General features: G+C 42.8%; 1 long non-coding RNA gene and 1 other non-coding gene across 4 annotated transcripts; both read right to left on the bottom strand.

Annotated features, from left to right (window-relative positions):
- Window positions 1-16,194: 16,194 nt before the first annotated feature.
- LOC146443566 (uncharacterized) lies at window positions 16,195-20,118 on the bottom strand. 3 transcript variants are annotated; one of them, XR_014848424.1, is made up of 4 exons: window positions 19,863-20,112; window positions 19,526-19,712; window positions 18,874-19,016; window positions 16,195-17,801 (listed from the first exon to the last, which is right to left on the bottom strand). It is a non-coding gene; the product is annotated as an uncharacterized LOC146443566 (long non-coding RNA). The 3 variants fall into 3 exon arrangements; XR_014848421.1 differs by having other exon boundaries at window positions 18,823-19,016; window positions 19,863-20,109; XR_014848423.1 differs by lacking the exon at window positions 16,195-17,801 and having other exon boundaries at window positions 17,821-19,031; window positions 19,863-20,118.
- On the bottom strand, window positions 20,114-20,185 carry TRNAD-GUC (transfer RNA aspartic acid (anticodon GUC)). Its single transcript has one exon. It is a non-coding gene; the product is annotated as a tRNA-Asp (tRNA).
- Between the last annotated feature and the right edge of the window lie 70 nt (window positions 20,186-20,255).

Below are 20,255 nucleotides of genomic sequence, written 5' to 3'. Positions count from 1 at the left end.
AGGAGAGGGAAAGGCAAAGAATGGCGCTGACCCCCTGTTGCATCAGCCAAAACGTATGGCTGGATGGTGAGATAAATTACTCCCACAACCAAGCAGATGAGTCTCACTGTCAGTGTGTCCCAGTGCTCCTCCTGCCCTGGGGCAGCTGCATGCAGAGTTCTCCTGAGGCTTCAGATCAGGCAGAATGGTCTAGCTAGAAAAGCAAAGTAACAAATGCATATGGACATTTCTTGTAAATTTATCAATATTTTCGAAGTCTGTGTTGTGACGTTTTATGCTTTGCCATAGATAGGTGTCAAACACCTTGTACAAGCAACTCAGCTGCTGCAATGTGCAAAACTTGTCTTTAATTAATATTTATTCCACACATCTTGGACATTTGAATTTGTCACCCTTACATTTATTAAAACAAACTTTCTTACATTGGTTGGGTTGACGTATTATTGGAGCTTATGTTTTCAGGCACTTACACCAGGCAAATCTGAGCTTAATAAATGTCTGAAGCCTGTGATGAAATTGCAATAGAGAAGAATTTGGTCCAGTCTCTTCAGAATCAGGACATCTATAGGTGGGTGTAATAGCCCTGCTTTGTATTTGCATGGATAGGTGCACACAAGTTTCTCTTAAATTCAATTACTTCATTGTTTTCTTAATATTTGACAACTTTTACATTAGACACTTGTCCTCTTAATATCTTTCCAGTACATCTAACAATGATAAGATGTGAAGCTGCTGATAAGCTGAATTGTATGTTTCCACTTAAATCTGCATTCCTTGTTGGGTTTTTTTTGTTGTTTTTCTTTAGAAATGTCCCAGTGTTTTGCCTACCACATTTTCAGTATACCTGTACTTAATGCTCTTTCATTTCCTTTGTCTAGCACAAGATGCCGTTATTTCACAAAGTCCCAGGGAGAGCAGGGGGCGGGGGGGAAAGAGAAAAATGTTAATTTAGGAAGTAAATCTGCTCAGTGTTTTATCCCAGCATCCTGTCCTCCTACTGCTTTTGATACGACCTTTTGCACTGCAGAGAATTCATTACTATTGTAAAAACCACAGTTATGTTTCTTACAAAATTTCAAGAAACCCATGCCCTGTTTTAAAGTAGGTGGAATTCACAAATGACAAACTGTGCTCTCTTGGAAACCATTTTCATTCAGTAGCAATTCTGGAAGTTTGCTAATTAGACCAATTAAACCAAAACACCACAGCAATAACACGGTGGAGAAGGAAAGGAGAAGACATCATTATCACTCTTTTATTTACCATTTCACTGCAGGACAGCAGAGGAACCCTAATCAGGTCACAGCTACATTGTGTCAGGTGCTGTACACAAAAAACAGCAGTTCCTGCTTCCGGAAATGTGAAATTTGTGAATATATTTATAGCCAGGTTTGTGGCCCCCTGGTAACTCCTTTCATGGTTACCTGTACAAACGCTAGGGCAGGAATCCAGAAATGTTTGCTGCAGGATACTAACATCTGTGGTTTTCTCCAGGCTGAAGCCCAGTATACTTCCACCTCCACAGAAGAGTAATAGCACCTTAGTGTAAATGGAGTGGAATAAGACCCAAGACACTTTGTGTTCTTTAAATTAAAGATGCTTTATACATAGCTATGTTTACTGAAAGGCCTTCCAAAGGGGCATAATTACGTAGGCATCTTTGTAATATGCCTGGTTCAATGCTAATGTTAGAAAGTACTTATTCTGTGTTTCAGGGCTGTTTGCAGCCCTGGCCTGCCTGTCTGTAATAAATCAATTTACAGAGAAGAACTAGACTAACCTGTATCCGTCCCAGCTTTTTTAATTGCAGACCACAAACACTGATAGACCTTAAAATGTTTGCTCAGTCTAGACTGAGCAGAGAAATGAAGTATCTCTTTGGGGAGCACCTTCAGCTCCTTTTAGGGAGACAAAGCCCACACATGGCACCCAAAATTCAAACTGTGTACAAAAGCACCAAGTGCTAAATAATGGCTCCTTAAAAATAATTTAAATTATAAGTAAATAATCAGGACCACGGTGCAGGTGGCCTGGTGTCACCCTTTCATTGTCTGCCTGCCGCTGGTGTGCTTGTCTCATCTCCTCAGCACCTCTTGGTGCAAATGGCGCCTTCCCCTGGAAGGAAAGTCACTTTCCAGCTCTGACAGAGCCAGAGAAAAGCCCAATGTGACTAAAGGGCTCAGGAGCCAGCAGGCAAGTCCAACTGCCATTGTTACTTTGGGTTTTTTCTAAGAGCTCTCCATGCCCAAAAAGGCACATCCATGGTTTCCCCAAGGGAGGGTTGGCTGTGCAATGGGGCATCAAGGCCTTCACCTTTCCTGGGCTGGAATGCTGCTGACAGAGAGGCGGTGGAAAATGTGCTCCTTGTTGGGAATGAGGAGTGCTTGGAGCTGAGGTTACTCATGGTTTTGCCTGGCATCCAGCTTGGGCACAGGCTGTGGGCATGGGGACACACCTCTGGCCATCTGTCCCTCCTGTGATTCCCACATGGGGGACCTTGAGGGCCTTTCTAAGAGTCCTCAGAGCAGTTGTTTAAAGAGCAGAGCCAGCAACTGTGGGAAAGTGCCTTGATGGGAGCATTCCACCCAAAGCAGGACACCTGGAACAGCATCCTTGCAGCCCTGATGCTCCCATCTGTGCCAGCCACCAGCACTGGCCACACTGGGAGCCCCTCATGCTGCAAACGGGAAGCTGAAGGCAGGAATTCCTGGCTCGGCTGTCCTGAATCAAAAAATCTGAGATTTAGAATGAAAAAAGAAAGAAATAAAAAAGCAATTAGCTCTTCTTAATTGAGTTAATTATTGATGCATTTTCCAGGCTTGTCTCGTCTGTCAGAGAACAGGAAGCAATGTGCCTGAAAATTTCAATTTTCGCATGTTACCTCGGCCCATGAGGGTCACAGAAACAGCCTTCCACCTGGGATAACCCAGGGCTGCCCATCCCGGGAAAACACAAGCAGCCATCTCCCCTGTGTCCCTCTGCAGTGCCCGGGACCGACAGGCATCCCTGTGGAGAAGGCTGTAAAGGGTTACCGGGCTGGGAGAGGGAAGGGTGGGGAGCGGAAGGAGCAGGAAGGCGCGGGGGAACCGCAGTTCTCTCACAATCATCAGATCAAGTCACAGGGTGGAGGAGGATTTTCCAGATCCTCTGACCTTAAGGTTGGGGAGTGAAAGGAAGAGGAAGCACATTTGCACAGATCCTCTGTCAGAGCTTCCTCAGGGAGGGGCTCGGCCCTTCTGGCCCTTTGCTACACGCAGGGCCATGCACACACATATGCACAGCTAAATAAACACGGGAATGGAGTTCAAAGTAGACCCACAAGAGAAAACATGATCTATGAGAACCTGTAATTAACCCTTGTGTCCACCAGCCCCTCATATCTTAAACATTAAGTGTGTGACCAGTCATAAAAGAAAATTTTTGCTGGGTAGCAGGAACACCTTGCAATCCTATAGTACTTCCTCAGATCTTACAATCACCTTATGAGCCATTAAGCCTGATTATGCCTTTGGGTAGGAACTTTAACAGACTCAGAGAAGTAGGGAAACTGAGGCATAAAGCATACAGTAATTGCTGGGGTCACTTGGAAATCCTGTGGTAGAGTTGGACAGGGAGCAGAGACCTCATAGTTCCCCATCATTTACTTTTTGCCCAATTCAATTCTTGTTGAAAAGAACAGGAGATTTTTACTGGCTTTAATAGGTTTTGGCTTAACTTCTTCTGCCACAAAGACATCATCATTTGTATTTTATAGGACACCTGTCCTGCAGAACAAGTATCTGAATCCTCAGCATAGGTTTTTGAGAGAGTAAGACATATTAGAAACAGGCATGACAGAATCTCTTTTTTTCTCAAAAAGTGATCATCAAAAATAGTGATTCAAATATTTGTTAATGATGCAACAAAATCTCTCCTATGTTTTTCTCTTTTTTCTCCTCCTGGTCATGCTTTTTTTTCCCTCTTCATTTTGTTTTCAAGCTACAGGAAGCTTTACTATGGGCCATTTTAGATTAGATTCAGTGGGTGAGACCTTCCCTTCAGCAGATTTTGAAGAATGTTATCACTGTGAAGAGGCACTCAGAGCTGCAAAATTGATCAGGAGTTTATGTTTCCTAATCCTGAATGACTCCCCTCCTGAAGAACATTAAAAATCACTACCTAGCATGCAAGCAATTAATCTTCTTACAGTGGCAGAGGAACTGCCCAAAGTGTCACATTCAGTAAGAGCTCTCTTCAACAAGCATTTTTTTCTGTTACACACATCATAATTGTGTGTGTGAGTGTCTGCAGCAGCATGGTCTACTAGAAGGTGAGCCAGCTGAAGGCAGCTGAAACTTTTTCTAGAGTCACTAAGCTAATTTGCTGAGCATAGCAGCCATGTTGGCATCTCCATCAGCTCTGTGGCTGAATTTTCATCTCAAGTGGGAAGGCATTTCAGTCTTCTTCACTGTTAGTCTGATCACTTCTCAGCATTTGCTCATTGTTTGTTGGTCTTTTTTTGGCACATCGAAGCCATTTTTTTCCTATCCACCTGTACTCCTACATCTCTTCCTTTTATTACTCCCATGATGCTGATACAAGGAAATAATAAAACTCTTCAAGTGACCACATATTTTAATCTTTAGGCACTAGGTAATGTTTATACAGCATTCTATTCACCATAACAGGGAAGAAACAAACCCTTTAAATAATGATTTACAAAACTTTCAATCTGTCTCTTTCATATCCAAGAACCACTGGTTATGACAAATGAGCCAACACATCTGAACATGGGTACATTCCATATTTTTAATGTTTCTTTCCTTCCAGTCATCACCGTTGATTTAGGCTATGTATTTCTTACTCTTTCTTTTGAATACTTTACTCAAAGATAATGATATTTATTGACTAAATAGACTTCCTTCTGGAAGTCTAAATTTTATTCCTACAAGCTACCAAAGATGGTAATAGACCACTTATGATTGGATATAATCTCTGCCCATTAGAAAAATAATGCACAATTTGCACAGACAAAGGGACCTAGACAGAAGGAGAGCATTGAATGCTCTCTCCTTCAGAGACAACTAAAATCTCTTACCTTTCTGGCTTACAATTGAAAGTGTTTTGCCATCAGGAGGTCTGCTGGTAGTGAAACCCAGGTGCCAGTGCATCCTGCTCACTGCTGGATTTCTGTGAGCCATGGTGCAGATGCAGCACTCAAAATGATGGTGAGTAGCCTCTTCCAGGTCATCTCCATCCAGACCCATCCTGCAGAAAGTCTCCAGGGTGTTCAGTACAGGTCTTCTTCAGGAGGCTCCAGGGTGAGGAACATTGGCAGGGATTGGCTCTCTTAGACTGAACTCAATGCAGGAGTGGTGACATTCACTCAATCTTTCTGTAATATGCAGCACAAAAATTCAGCCTCATCTCCCAATTCTTGATAATGCCTGTCATTGCTTGATGCCATCTTGATAAATGTTGTACACGACATAAGTGTCTATTGAGTGTTGATCTACTTAGACTTCTGGATGCTTCTGAATAACCCCAGTATTCAAGACAGCTAAAACTTCATGTTCACTTTGTAGCTGCTGAGAAAATTGCAACCCTGTAATAACCAGCAAGCTGGATTTCTGGACACAGTGTCAGAGCACCTTTAGCACCAGCAATTCATCCAGTAGCCGCAGTTTGTTGTAGGGCTACCTGTACTTGTGCATTGGGAAGAAGTTCCCCTCAGTCCTTCCTGACCAGGACATTCCTTTCTGTCTGTGACAGCACCTGGCTTTAACACTTGCATCCTCCTGGGTCACCAGTGTTGTTACCAACAGGAGGAAATAGCCAGGACTAGATTAAACCATACCACTTACTGCATGAGAGGCAGGAACAACTGCAGGGTTTGCAGGAGGAAACCAAAGGCAAATCTAATTTCTCCAACTCAGCATTCCTTTAGTAGAGTTTTGGGCATATAACAGGGAATTTCAAGCAGTGATACCTCATTGCATATTCCAAAGCTTAGTCCTGAGGGTGAGGGGAGGAGAAGGACAGACAGCTTTTTTTCCTGAGGCTGCTATTTCTCCTGCCTTATCTTGGGGAGGCTTTCCTGAACCTGATGCCACAGGCTCTCCCATCAGCAGCCTCTGCAATGATGCTGGTGACAGCTTCCTCTCCCATCTCCAGACCCACCTGGAATGGGGCACGGGTGGATGGCACTTCCACAGGAGGACTTTGTGATGTGAACAATTTGTTGTGAAAACTGAAAACCTAAGTTTTTAAATGCAAAGATAAAAGTAGCTTGGTGCTTTCTCCCCAAGGTCAGGAAGAAAACTCCCAACCTGTCAGTTGCATGTTTTTGCTCTGCCTTGTGTGGACAGAGTATTTGTCATGCTTCAAGGCTCCCAAGAGAGGCCAAAACCAAGTTACAGCAGATTTTTACATTTTCAGTAAGGAGATGTGATCTTTCCAGGCAAAGAATAAACAGTGCTGCTGTTCACATCTTGAGCCCCCACTGGAACAACATGGCAATGTCTTCCCATAAACCAGTCTCTCTTTACTTGCTAAGTGGACTGGTGATCTCATAGAAAACTAGACAGCTTGTGCACTAGGCTCTGTGAAACTTGCCCCACTATCTCATCTTGTCACCTGCAGAAAACACTCCACTGGATTTGATCATGGTTTCTCTGCAGAGGGTCCTCTACTTTCTGCCAGTTCCTGAAGCTTTTAAGCTATAAAGGCGAAAATTTGAGGCAAAATCCCATATCACGGTTTAGAAATTATTTGTTTGCCACTTCAGGGTCAGATGTCTACTTCTGTCTGAGAATTCTGAGTCACAGAAAGTGGTCAAAGACATTGCTTAGAGGGCTTATGTTCTTAAATAATTCGCAAAAAACCTATTATGGTATTGAACCGGTTTTTCCAAAGCTTTTTGTTTTCCACTTGATTCCTATATTACAACTCTTAGAAGGGTAAAGAGCAATCTTCTAATAGTGTGGTCAAAATCTAATAGTGTGGTCAAATCTTCCAGTAGCCCAAACTCTGACATAGAGGTGTACAATCAATTGGAGCTATCAATCTGGAAATCTGAGATAAGCCTTAAAATTTATTTGGGCATAATTTCTGAGAGTAAGGGGAAAATATCTGGGGAAATCCATCTGTGTGAATCCTCATTCCTCCTAACTTTCCTGGTCTTCTTATAGAAAAGAATTGTGAGCCAGACTTGGCTAAAATTTTCATTTTCAAATCTCCATTCCTCATAGAACACCTGGCTAGCTGCTGACTTCTCAGGAGTGGGTTGAAGCATTTATAGCTGCAGGTTGCTTGAATGTCATGGATTTGTTTACCTCATCCTAGGAGTGGAGGCTAGTGTTAAAATTTGAAGTGTACTATTCTCTGCAAACATTATGTTTCTTAGCTTGTGATTTTCATTAAAAATACCTTTTTTCCCCTTATTGTTCAGTTGTTGGTCTGGGGTTTTTTAACAGATGAGAACACTTGTATATTGGTATTGGAAAGTAGAGGGAATTATCCTGTAGCAGGATCCAATAATGAATGAATTAATCAATTTTTCTTTTGGAGAGGAGGGAACAGAGCATAGGGAGATGGGGGGAGGAAGCACTAAATATTCAATTAATCAAATGAACTAGCAGGTTCAGCTTTGGGGAGTGCTTTAGATGATGTATTACCATGCAACTAAGAGGCAGTATGGTGTTATGGTTTACATCAAATTCCATTTAATTTCCTACAAGCTGTTGTGATGAAAATGAAGGTGAAAGCTGATTCTGTTGATCTCTCCTGCTCTAACCTACTGGACAGCTCCTCAGTGGACAAATGACTGTTTTCCTTAGGTTAGTTATATGAACGTCATCTAAACTTAAACACTGTGAGGTAATGATTTGCTCCTGTAAATGGATTCACTGCATGCCTCGGGGACATATTTAGGGTATCATCTGAGTGAATGCACAGTGTGTATGGCTTACTATAGGATGCTAAATTTTTGTTGCTCTTTGGTTTTGTTCTTCTTTTCTTTCAGTATTGCCAAAATCAATGATGATGATGAATATTTTTCGAAATGCAGAAGTGGGTCACTTGTTAAAGTGGTTGATAACTAAAGATTGGGTGGGGTGGGGGAGATGGGGTGGGTGGGTGGAATTAGTAGTGCAGACTTCAACAGGGTCTTTTTGCCACCTTGTATCAGTCTTCAGTCACTAACACATCATCCATCTAAGGACTGAATCTTACAATTACATTCACCTAAAGCATAAGCAATCAATAGGGTTGTGTGAATGAGGGGGCTTAAACCAACACAGGTATGTATTGCAAAGTAGGGATGTAGCTAAGTATATTCTTAAATGCTCACAGCTTTAATGAAATTCTTGATTGTTGGCCAGTTACTAGAGTGCTGAAGCATTATTATTTCATATTCCTCTCGTTATAAGAAACTCGAGTGGGTTCACTAGCCTTAAATTACACAAAGTGAGTAATTCTTCAGCTCTCATAGCCTCTGCAGTTTCTGCAGTGCAAGGACAGTCTGGAAAGGAGCATAACCTAGAGAAAGGAAGGACTGCAGCAAGTCAGGGCTGAGATGAGAAGAAGAGCTAGGACTAAGACTACCCGAGATACACTGAGACCATGTTAGCCCCTACTTACTGATGTTAATTTGTAATTTTCATGAGCACTATGATCAAATAAATTTACAAAAACATAATCCAGATTGCTGGGGCAGAGGAGCACTGAACACAGGGCTGTTCAAACATCCTGTGTATTATTGGCCCAGAGCCATTGCCAGCTGCAACATTTTTCTGTTAGAGAGATGAAATTGCTGCTCCTGAATGCACACAAATATTTAAACAACCAACACAATATAAAGCAATGGATATAAGGATGTAGAAGTAAATCAGCCTTTTGGCAATATATCTTGACAGGAGAGCAACAACCCAGTAAATCCCATTTAACATTTGGCAGAGCCTTAACCCTGATGCTGGTCTCTGACAATACATTTGTGTCTAGATTTGATAGCAATCCTGACAGCTTGGGTCTTGGTTTTCCTTTCACCAGCTTATTACTACACAGCACATTTGACATGACTGTTCCACTTCATCTGGGACCTGCAAAATAAATATTCTCTTTCATTTATATTGAGCAATAACTATAAATAACTTGCATTTACAGCACCTTCTCTTGAAAACTGAAAGCACTTCATAAGTAGGAGGATCAGAGCCCTTTAATTCTTCTGAGGGGCAGTGTATTATTTTCCCTATTCAAAACTACAGAAGCTATTGCAGAGAAAGTGTCACATTTGGTGTTATGGCTGAAAGAAAAAGGCAGAGCCTTGAGGAGACTTCAAGCCCCGAGTGCTTTTGCCACAAAATGCACAGCAGTAAATGAGAAAACTGCATGCACCGTAAAAAGGTAGTCACACTGAATGAAGTCAGTAGCAGTGCCTCTGAAATACTAAGCTATTTTAGAGTCAAAGGATTTTTATGAAACCTGTTCATTTGAATTACTTCCCCTGAGGAATTTTGAGTCAGATTCAACCTGCTAAATAGAGGGGGAAAGTGCTAACTCGCATTAAGGGAAAGGTCAAAACTGCACGGACTAGCAAATGTGGGAAATAACCAGGCTGTCTACAGCTGAGCCCAAGGAATGCTGATAACTGGAGACTTCAGTCCTCCCACCCTGCAGGCCTCAGCAGACCCCTGCTGACTTGATGCTCCTCACAGCAGCAAAGATCTTCCCTCACGAAGGCACTTTATGGCACTGAAGTGTTCAGAAGGCTCCCTCTTCTGCACCACAAGGGTGGAGGGAGCTGGGCTGATATGAAGCTGGGTTTGTACTGTCTCAGTGCCTTGTGACGGGAACTACAGCAATATGTTGCCTAGTAATGATCTCTCTAGGGACTCAAAAGACTTTATAAATCTTTAATGCTCCAAATTCATTTTCTGATAGCCTTAATACAGGTTTATGATTTCAGTCTGTGAAATAATATCTAGTGCATGTTCCCAGTTACTAATGTCTGACATATTTTTGTTTAATTTTCAGTAGTATCTCAATTTTATATGATTTGCTTTTTTAGCAAGAGACTTGGCAAGTTTTATCAATCTCAGCTCACTGTTCTGTGCTGGCCACAACAGAGGGTCATTCAGGTCTTGTGCAAAAGAGTTCTAGAGTGGGTTTAATTTCTGAGCTTGCTGTGGAGTGGCTCCTCCTTTACACCATGGTAAGTGCAGTATAAGGATCAGGCTATTGATATTTAGAACTTATCTTCCCTTGGAACTGTGCACCAGAGTCTACCTCTGTGATATGGGTAGTGAATATATCCATTCTGCTCCACTTACAGGCATTTGTTTCCTGTAATATCATTTTAAAGGTAGTTCAGTGAAAAGAGATTTTTTTCTTTTCTTTTTCATCTCTCTTAAAGCCCTATTGCTACTTTTAGTTACTGTTGTTTAATTTTTAAGGACAGAAGGCAGACTTGTTGAGCTGCTTAAGTCTCTCGTTAATCGCTCCAAGTTAGCATGGTTTGTGTCAGCTGCAAGTCTAATGCAGAAGAGGGCAGCAGAGGCAGGGACCATGAATCTACCCATGTGTGTCCCTTTGTGGCATGCTTGTACCTGTTCTTCCCCAATTTTTGTCATTTTAGTCCTGCTCCAATTGCATCACGAACACATTGACACCATAATGTCTGCAGAATCAAGAATCTTTGCCTCTGCCTGTGGCATGTCAAGACCCCAGGCCCCCACCATGGATCAAGTGAGCCAAGTTAGATACAGTGCCAGAGAACAGAGTACCCAGTGGGAAAAAAAGGCTTCTCTTCACCCTGCCTGGCTGCAGCAAGCTGTGAAGGAGGTAAGAACACTGGGAGAGCATTGTTTCTGCATGTCTGCAGCACAGCAGGTTTGCTCCTGCCTCCTGCACAAATCACAGGTGGTGACAATTTGCCCAGTGTCACCAGCAACATCATCATGGATGAAAACTCCTTTCATTCCCCAAGGAGGAGCAGTCTGGATACTCTGCCATGGGCAATACAATGTTCATGGAGATGGTTAGTCTGGTGTATTCTCCTGTCTGAAGGGCTTTGACAGGGGTGCTCTGTCTGCAGATTTCCCTTTCCTTTCCTCTTCTTTCTTTAGATTTCTTCCTTTCTCCCCATAAAAACCTTTACAGAGGGAAACCTATCTGTTACACAACTGCTCACTTCTACCAGTGCTTCTTGAAGAGCTCATGATTCCTGGTTGTTTATCTGGTTTGTATGAATTAGAATGTGGCACTTGAGTCACGTTTGAATGGAGAGAACGAAATAACTGATGGCATGATGTTTTAGGCAGTTTTTTCCTCTTGAAGACATAATGAGGCTGTTTACTGCTGGATCATTGTTTCTTCCTGCAAGCTCTGTTGTAAAACCCCTTGCTGCCATCATCAGGACATCAAAATATACATATTTTTTTTAACATTATGCAGCCTCAAATAAGTCAGTACAACCAATAAAAATGTCACTGAAACATAAATCTTTTGAATGTACACAACAATATGTACTGGTTTGTTGTCTCTCTGGGGAGACATCCATAAGGAAAAGTGTGGGTGTGTGTCAGGGGATATGTCTGTAATTTGTGCAATAGTCATCTGGTAAATAAAAATCTAATTAAAATAACTTGCATTGCACATATTCATGGACATGAATTAAAGGGACATTTAATAATAACATTGTAAAAATATTAAGAAAGTGTTTGCCTGTACTTCAGTACGTTGTATGGCTCATTGAATATTGTCTTCTTTCCATGTTAATGCTGACTGCATTCATGAATTCTCAGAGAGCTTTTGTGTATAACCTGGAAACCTAAATTCTTAAAACATTCTTTCTGCCACTTTGCAAATTCAATCACAATTTTCTATGAAATATTCAACTATCTAATACCAAATATAGCCAGGAAATACCACATCTACATGGTATCATTTGGCTATCATCAGGAATTGTCAGTGGAGGCTGGACTGGGCAGGGTGTCAGGAGATCGAAATGGTGTCCTTCTAATGTGATGTATTTAGCAGAGAATTTGGTATTCTCTTTATAGATTTGTGTGGTAACTTTGTGTAGTCCAAACAAAAAATCACTAATAACAGCAATAAATAATAAAGGCATTTCAGAGTACATTGTGATGCAACTCACCAGGTTGCTTTTGCACCCAAGCATGTGGAAGAGCATGTGCTCTGCTGCTCCATCTGCATTAATTTTTTTGTTTACTCCTGTTCACTAATAAATTATATCCCAATCCAGATTAATATGGTTTGGAGGTTTTCAATTAATATCAGCCTTAAATCAAACTGTCTTCTCTGAAGGAGTTAAGCTAACTTCCTTTAATGTCAGTAGCTCTCTACCTGCTGTTCATTTGTTCTAGTCCACTGCTCTGCTCTTGCTGCTGTGGCTAAGGACCCCAGGACCCCCATGGGTGAGCAAGCAAAGCAAATACATTAAAAATTTACAGGCACACTAAATGTAAGTAGATATTTACTGTCAGCAATATTGTGCATACCTGCATCCTCATTGTCCAGTGACATCACAGACTTTTCAAGGAATGCCCTGGTGACTCTACTGCTTTAATGTGTATCCAGCACTGAAAAATTTGTAGGAAGAACCTTTGCTTTCCTGAATGAAGAGGGCCTAGTCTTTGATAGCAAGTTTTTTTGGGGCATATTTGTTCTTTGATGGCTGTCTCAAAAATAACTTTCTGTAATTCCCAGTAATTCCTTTAAAAGGAGAGGTGCATCAAAGTGGAAAGCAATGGGAGTACCAGGGGAGAGAATAGCCATTCATTATGGTCATTTATGGGAACAGTTTTGGGAACACATAGGGGGTTCCCCACAGCTCAGTAAAGGGAAGCATTTGGCCCTGATGGGCTTACAGAAGAGATCACAGGGAAGTCCATGGAGGAAGGAAGAGGCCATGGGAAATGAAAAGAGGTGCAGAGGGAGGACCAGCAGCCTGCAGTCTTGCACCTCACAGCTGACAATCTCTTGAGGGATGGATGAGGATTTCTTCTGGGCTACATTTCTTGAAGTGCTGGGGAAATACTCTGTGCCATCAAGGAGGCTGCAAGAGCAGGAGAATACAGGCTGCAGGAGAGCTGGCAGGTTTGAAGTCTAGGTCTGAGACTGGCAGAGATCTTCCAGTCTTAGGAATGGGGCAGGAAGGTTCCCAGGTGGGGGACTCCTATAGCTGAATTTTAACTTTGGAAGAACTTTATACCAAAGGAGCACAAAGCACAACAGCAACTTCCCAGCCAGCTTAGGGCAGCTGATTCAAATGTGGAATCAAGGCATGATAGCTAGGTATTTGCTACTGCAGACCAGTAAGGACCATCAGGCTGCTGGAGGATGGTGTTGCACAGCTGCAGTCGTGCTGAAAATTACTCTTGTTCTGGATGCACATTTACAGACTTCCAGGAAAAATACTTCCAATTATCTGAGTTTCCATGGAGATCCGTGGAGGAAGATGTGGTCCTCCAAGACCAGCCTCTAAACCATTCACCGTCTATCCAGTTTTACACAGCTCTAACAGCTCAGATTACATCCAGATGGGGAAATGGTATGGTTGTTCCAGTCCTTCAACCAGCTCTTCCCACAGTGGAAACACGCTCTGCTCATGCTCTGCTGCTGTAACAGGTGACTGGTTTTACTGCATTGCTGTATTGTTGCTTGCACTTGCACCAGCCATGGTGTAAATGCAGGAGGAGCAGTTTTGTGTGAGGTGGAACTGTGAAGTCTGTTACTGTCTCATGTTTGAACTACCTGGAATCTAAGGAGATGTGAACTCTAGCAGATGATGTGCCTCTACTTGAGAAGAAATGGTTCATAATGTCCCTCCTCCATGATGTCTAAAGAGGGCAAAATGTCACAGCCCTCAACAGAGGCACTAGTAGGATTTTTCTTCCCTTCCCAGTTACTTATTTTCATTTAATAATACTAAGCACCATTGTTTCAACACCCAGTAGCTGGGCTAAGCATACTTGGTTGTTACTCCCCTGCTTGTGACCAGTCTCAGTCACACTGAGAGTGGTTTCATTTCGTAGGTGCTCACCTCCAAAACAAATAAATCTGTCTGCCTGCATCAGCATAGCATCTGCTAGCCTTCCAGCAAAGAGCTAGAAGAAGCCAAAATTAGAAGAAGGCTGTATTCCTGATACAGCTGAGCAACAGAGCTGTAAGCAGGTGTTTGTGACCTTCTAAGAATGCTCTTTGCAGGAAAGGTACCCAAGTAATCAGAGTACTGGGAGTCCAACTCTCAGCTCTGGAGAACATGTTGGGGTCGCACTGAGAGTAAGGCTGTGGAAAGCTGCTATTCTCTGCACCAAGAGCAACACAGGACAACCTGAAACAAAATTTTAGTGGGAACAACCAGTCTTGGTTTGTGCTTTCCAGAACCAGAGGCAAAAATGCCTCCTTCTTTTATTAATGCTCTGGGTATGTGGATGGTTCCCTGTGCTCTCTTTCCACATTTCAGGTATGTTTGCCTATTATGTTACAATTACCTGCAACAGATTCCAGCCCTGAATATTTAAATAGTCAGACAGGACTGATGTATCTCTGTGCAAAGATGAGATTGTCTTTTTTTTTCCATGCAAAGGCACAGAAGAGCAGTGGGGGAAGGCAAAGGGGAGTGTGGGAAAGGCATGAAAACATGAGGAAAAAGGCACCTGGAAAGGGCAAAGGGAAATGGAAAGTGCTCCACACACAAGCCTTCTTTGGCTCATGAATTTAACATGTGTGTAATGTTTCTTATGAGAAGTCATGTGAGCAATTTAAACTAGCCCCTAGGCAAGTCTAATCTGAACAAGCTGCTCTGAGACAAGCTACAAATTGCAGGATTTAATAAAAAGGGTTAGCAGAGCAGAGGATAACAGAGGAGCGGAAAGGCTAGTATGATACCAGAACTTGAAATGAAGTCTCTATGAGCAGATCTAAAAAATACATTACATTGAGGCAGCCAAAGCTGAAAAGGAGATATTGCATCAAAATTCTGCTCAGTTGAGGGTGTAAATTGCATAAAGTATCCTGACATTGGCTTCCTATCCATGAAGAATGGCACAGTTCTTTCATCTCATTTTCACCCCTGCTGTGTCCTTGTCTTACACTGTGTCACTGCCATTAGGTGTCACCACTCCACAGCAGCAGATTTCTGAGGCGGCAAACTAGAAACTCTCATTTGATATGACAGATGCAGTCTTTCTTTCTTAAGGATTCCTCTACTCTTACAAAAGGGTTTTCCTGGCTAACAAGCAGAGCTACTGTGACAGCAAGAGCGGCACTGGATGAGACTGAGCAGATCCTGAGAGTCCCTAGCATTGCTGGAATGGTTTGGTTTCAGGCTCTTAATATTGAGGTTCAACATCTGTGTAGGTTCAGCCTCCACACTGCAAAGCAAGGCTCCAAACTGACCTTCAGAATGCTTCACTTGCCTTACTCAGGCCTTGTTTGGCTGGAATGAGCTGGCTCTGAGCCTTTGCCACTGCATCTGCATATGGTGCATCTTGGCTTCACATCATCCGTGCTTGTCCAACACACCAAGAGTCTATCTGTGGATTCACAGCAGCCAAAGTGGCAGTGGGGCTACCATGGCTAATTTTGTTTCATGAGAAAACAGAGCTGGAACTGTGTTCTTTCTTCTCTGCCTCACATATCATAATGCTCTACACCTTCCCTGCAAGAAGGGATTGTACTACAGGGGATTGAGCACTGGTACAACACTACCTCTGGCAGATACAAGTGTCATCTGCTTGGCAAAACAGATTTTGGAAATATTGAAATTATTTGTTAACTGGTCACCATTGCAGGGATGGCCAGCAAACCTCACAGCAGTTTTCCTGGAGTTAAATAACTCTTTATGCAGAAGTTTTCATCATAAGCTGTTCAGAATGGCTAAAATGCCCAGTTCAGCCAGTTTAAGTCTGTGCAACCTTGGCTTCCAAGCAAGTCCTCGAGCAAAGTTGTTGGCTCCTGGTGTCACTCCTGACCCCACTCCTTGAAGAGTGGGAGGGTTGTAGACCCCTGAGCACAGTGGCTAGGCCTGGGTATGAATTGCCAGACTGCAACAGGCAACATCTTGCCAATTAATTAAATACCTTAAAAAAACCAAGAATCTTTTGGAAATTCAAGGTTAAATTTTTCTCCTGTAATTGATACTTACTTAGAAGCATAAACAAGTAACTGAAGGAGAGAACATGAGTCACAATGTGGAATTAATACTATTTGTTATTTTTGCTGATAGGTGAGCTCTCTGTCACGCTGACTGCCGCTGCTGAGCTCATTTTGGCTGGAGAATCTGCAGTCCCATTTCTCGGATGTGAAAACCTCTTCTGAGGTTTTCTCAGGGACAAAAACAATAGATCTGATTAGGAGCACAGTCGATTAAGAGTGTCCAGAAGCAGGCTGAACCAAGGGCTCACCTCACTCAGTACCTTCACCCTGCTTAGCGAGAACTGCATAAGGTGAAATATGGAGCAATTTTTACCCCTGCTATCATCTCCCAGGTTACGGAAATCTGCACTTTATAGATTTCAGGAGATGGAAGGTGCATCTGCTCTGAAGTGTTTTAAGGCATTGTTAGATATAGACTTCACAACTGTTTAACTCTTTTGAATCTGTTTCCATTCCCAGTGTCCACAACATCCTGTGACAATGAGTTTCATATTTTAAATGGCTGCATTTAACTACTGATTGAAAAACTGCATGAAAAACTACTTTCTTTTCCATACCTGCTTGCCAAAAATTTCATTGTATACCTCCTAGTTCTCCTTTCATGAGGAGCAATAAATAACCATTCCCAGTTTATCTTCCCCAGACCACTTGTGATTTTATAGACATCTATTTTTAAAAATGTTTCAAAATATATTCCCTTAGCTCTCATTAATGTCTTCACAGAAATATAAAACCTGTTTCATATTACTTGGGTTGAAGCTTGCTGTGGCTATTTTCCAGCTACGTATTTTAGCACCAAAAGTAGATATGTTCAGCTCAGCCTCTTGCATCATTTCGTGTATTTGTCTGGCAGTATTGCTTCCTCCTTTTTAGGGTTTGACGGGATGTGATGAATAAAGTGAAAAACATCTCAGTCCACCCCTGGTGATCTGAACTCAATCAGGCCCAGGGGGTAAGGATGCAGCCGCAAGGTATTCCTTGGGCTAGGGGTATCCCCCACCTATTTCAGCAGAGAAACCAAGGGGGAGAAGTGGAAAGGCCTGCAGCTCACATCCCTGAATGTCTCTGCACGAAACCTGCTAAGGAGCACTTCCTCTTGGTGTGAGGCTTTTCCCAAGGAGGTCCTGCTTTCCTGGTCTGGAGCTGTCCATGCACAGAAGGGGCAGGGCTGCAGGCATTGTGCTGTAGCAATGTCACAAGGCTGAGGTCATGCATAGTTGGCCTCCAGTGAGAGCACCACACATGTGGAGACCTGGATGGATGGGATGCTCTGTGATGGCTTGTGTGCCAGGGAGCTGCAGGAGTGGGCTACTCCTAAACTGGGGTCCTTGAGGCCAACAGTTTGTGGATACTAATGATGACAAGCCAAAACTTCTGCAATGAAGATTCAATTCTTTTTTGTTGCTTTTTTTATTTATATGATCCCCAGGTTCACCCTGTGTAGGGATCAGAAGCATTCCGGAGCTACTGTTGCAAATTGCTTCAGCGCCTTCTGAGGGGCCAAAATTCCCTCCTTCTCTTAGCAGCCAAAAGATTTAGCACCGGGAGTCTGTGTAGAAGAATCAAGGTGGAGTAAAGGGCTTTTATCCTCCTACATTGTCAGCTTCTCATGTTTAAATTGGATGTCCTGACCAGTAAGAACGCTTTTGAAGAATTTGTCATTGTCTATTCCTGCTATTACCCCCGATGAACATTTATAGTAACATTTTCTAATCTACTTTACCTGATCTCCCTATTTATTGGTTATTTACTTCCAAGGGATATTAAATTAACATAAATTATTAAGTTGGAGAAGGGGGTCCTATCTTCTTTTCCTTGTCTTTAGAGTAACCACCAATATAAAACTTCCAAGACACTCAGTTCTCCTGAGTTTGTGTTTTGTCATTACTAATGACATAAAGCTGTTTCTAACATTTGCAAGCAATATTTTACTTTTCAAAAATCTCCTTGATGAAGGTTAATTAAAATGTTTGGCAGAGTTAAGCATTCATAAAATGCACTTAGTTAAATACACATATGTATACAGCACACAGAGGACAGAATACATAATATTACAGTCCCCAGGGCTTGAACACACTTAAACCAGATGCTTTAGCAAGATGCCATTTCCGTGCTTAGGCTGACCCTCCAGCCCACACCTCCCCTCAGTGCTGCTTTGCTACCAGCCTATGAATTCAGCAAGGCTGCAACTGGTAATTTACTCTCCAACCTGTTCTTGTCTTGCTGGTTTGGCCACAAACCAGCCATAATACTGGCTCTCCCTGAGGTTTTGCTAAATTGAGGATAATAAAACACACACATGATGGCAAGCCGAGTGGAAGGAGTGTAACCATGGAAGAAATCAGCGCAAGAATTCTACTATCAATACTGAATTGTTTGCTCTTCCCAATTTCATTAGTGCTCATTCAAATTTCCCTCCTGCAAACAACTACAGAAGTCTTCCAGCCAAGTGATTACTCCCCTTGTGCACCATGTGGACTTTGCCCGTGGGGAAGCCATCCTGAACTGCACTGGGATTCTCAGGAAGGTGTGAAAGGTGTGGGGAGCTGTGTCTGGGCTTGCTGGCATTCCAGCTGTCCTGGCTCCACACTGCCAGCTGAGGAGTGACTGCACTGTGGGGGAAGGATTTGGTAGCACAGGAGAGGGGAAAGAGGTTGAGCTGACCTGGATGGCTTAGGTGAGAACAAAGTAGGCTGCAGGTGGAGAGAGGCTGACCTTGTAAAACCCTGCTCAATGCCCTGAGCTCCTTGTTCCTCTTCCTTTCACCTTTGCCCATGCACAAATGAGAATGGCTTTCTGGGATTTTAGTATCTCTGTGTCTATGGCAAGACTTTGCCTCTTTGGTAGTTGCTTGTGCACTGTGAGAGTGAAATCTGAGAATGAGAACCACGACTAAGCAGGTATGAAATTGCTTACAAGACTCTTTTTTTATGACTAAAACCACTGTCAGCAGAATTCTGTTTTGAATTAATTGCTTTTCTAATCCCTTATTGTTTTATGACAGCTGAAATTGCCTAACTGGATGCCAAGACACATGAACTACTAAATGGCTCTTGCTTGTTACTTTATGGTCTGACCTCTGTTTTGAAATAAACTGTCTACTAAACAAAATAAGTTCCTTTGATTTTCTGATGACATATATATGTGGATTTTGAGAAAGGGAAGTGAGCATTGCAGAAAATTCAGAAATCATGAAAGGGAAAATGTTACGGTTATTTTTGAGAAATTTGGGCTATCATATTTACTGCTCAGCATCTGCTGACCCCCCACAGACAGGAGGAGAAGACTTTTAGTATCTTTGTGCTGAACTGTGTAATAAATAAATAAATATTGTCATGTGGCAAAAGAATTAAAAAAGAGGGGGTACCTAAAAAAGCATTTTCACCAATACTTAGTAATGGCAAGCAGGGATGCTGGAGTCTCACAGCTGTTCTGCCATCTACTCTTAGCTAGTGCAGAAGATGGCACTGGCCTGCTGGCTGGGCATTCGGGCTCAGGCCAGGGTCCAGTGGAGCCTCTGGGATTTCCGATCACTGAGGTTCTCACTCTGAGGACTAAAATATCAGGCTGTGTTACCACAAGCCAGGACACAGCCTCCAGCCTTCCACCTTCCCTGCTCTGCCATGCCTGTTTGACCATTGCTTCTAACTCTAGTGAGGCTGGGTTAGACTGCTTTCCATTTCGGTGTAAGAAAAAGGGTGAACCTTCTGAAAGGTTGAATCCTTTTGTTCAGCTGTTTGAGCCATTAAAATACGGAAATACTTTCCCCATGCCTGCTGTCAGTTCTGCAGCTGATCTAGTGAGAGCTTGCAAGCACCCCATCGCTGGCGCAGGTAGGCAGCCAGACCCAGATGGGTTTTGGTCTGTTCTTCCTGTATCAGAGTCGCAATGCACTTCCTACGCTGTCTGGGAAGAGCTCTGATGGAAAAAAAAAGGAAAGAAAAGGATGTTGTACCTCCCCGTCGGGGAATCGAACCCCGGTCTCCCGCGTGACAGGCGGGGATACTTACCACTATACTAACGAGGAACTGTACAGTTACGGGTTTTACAGCAGAGCACACATGCTATTTGATCGCTCGCAGCCCGGCAGGGCCAAC

Source organism: Lichenostomus cassidix, chromosome 1Aa, assembly GCF_008360975.1.
Source record: "Lichenostomus cassidix isolate B80296 chromosome 1Aa, HeHo_3.0, whole genome shotgun sequence".
NCBI classification, from domain to species: Eukaryota; Metazoa; Chordata; class Aves; order Passeriformes; family Meliphagidae; genus Lichenostomus; species Lichenostomus cassidix.
The sequence above is the reverse complement of the archived record's forward strand: the minus strand, read 5'-3'. Positions and strand labels throughout refer to the sequence as shown.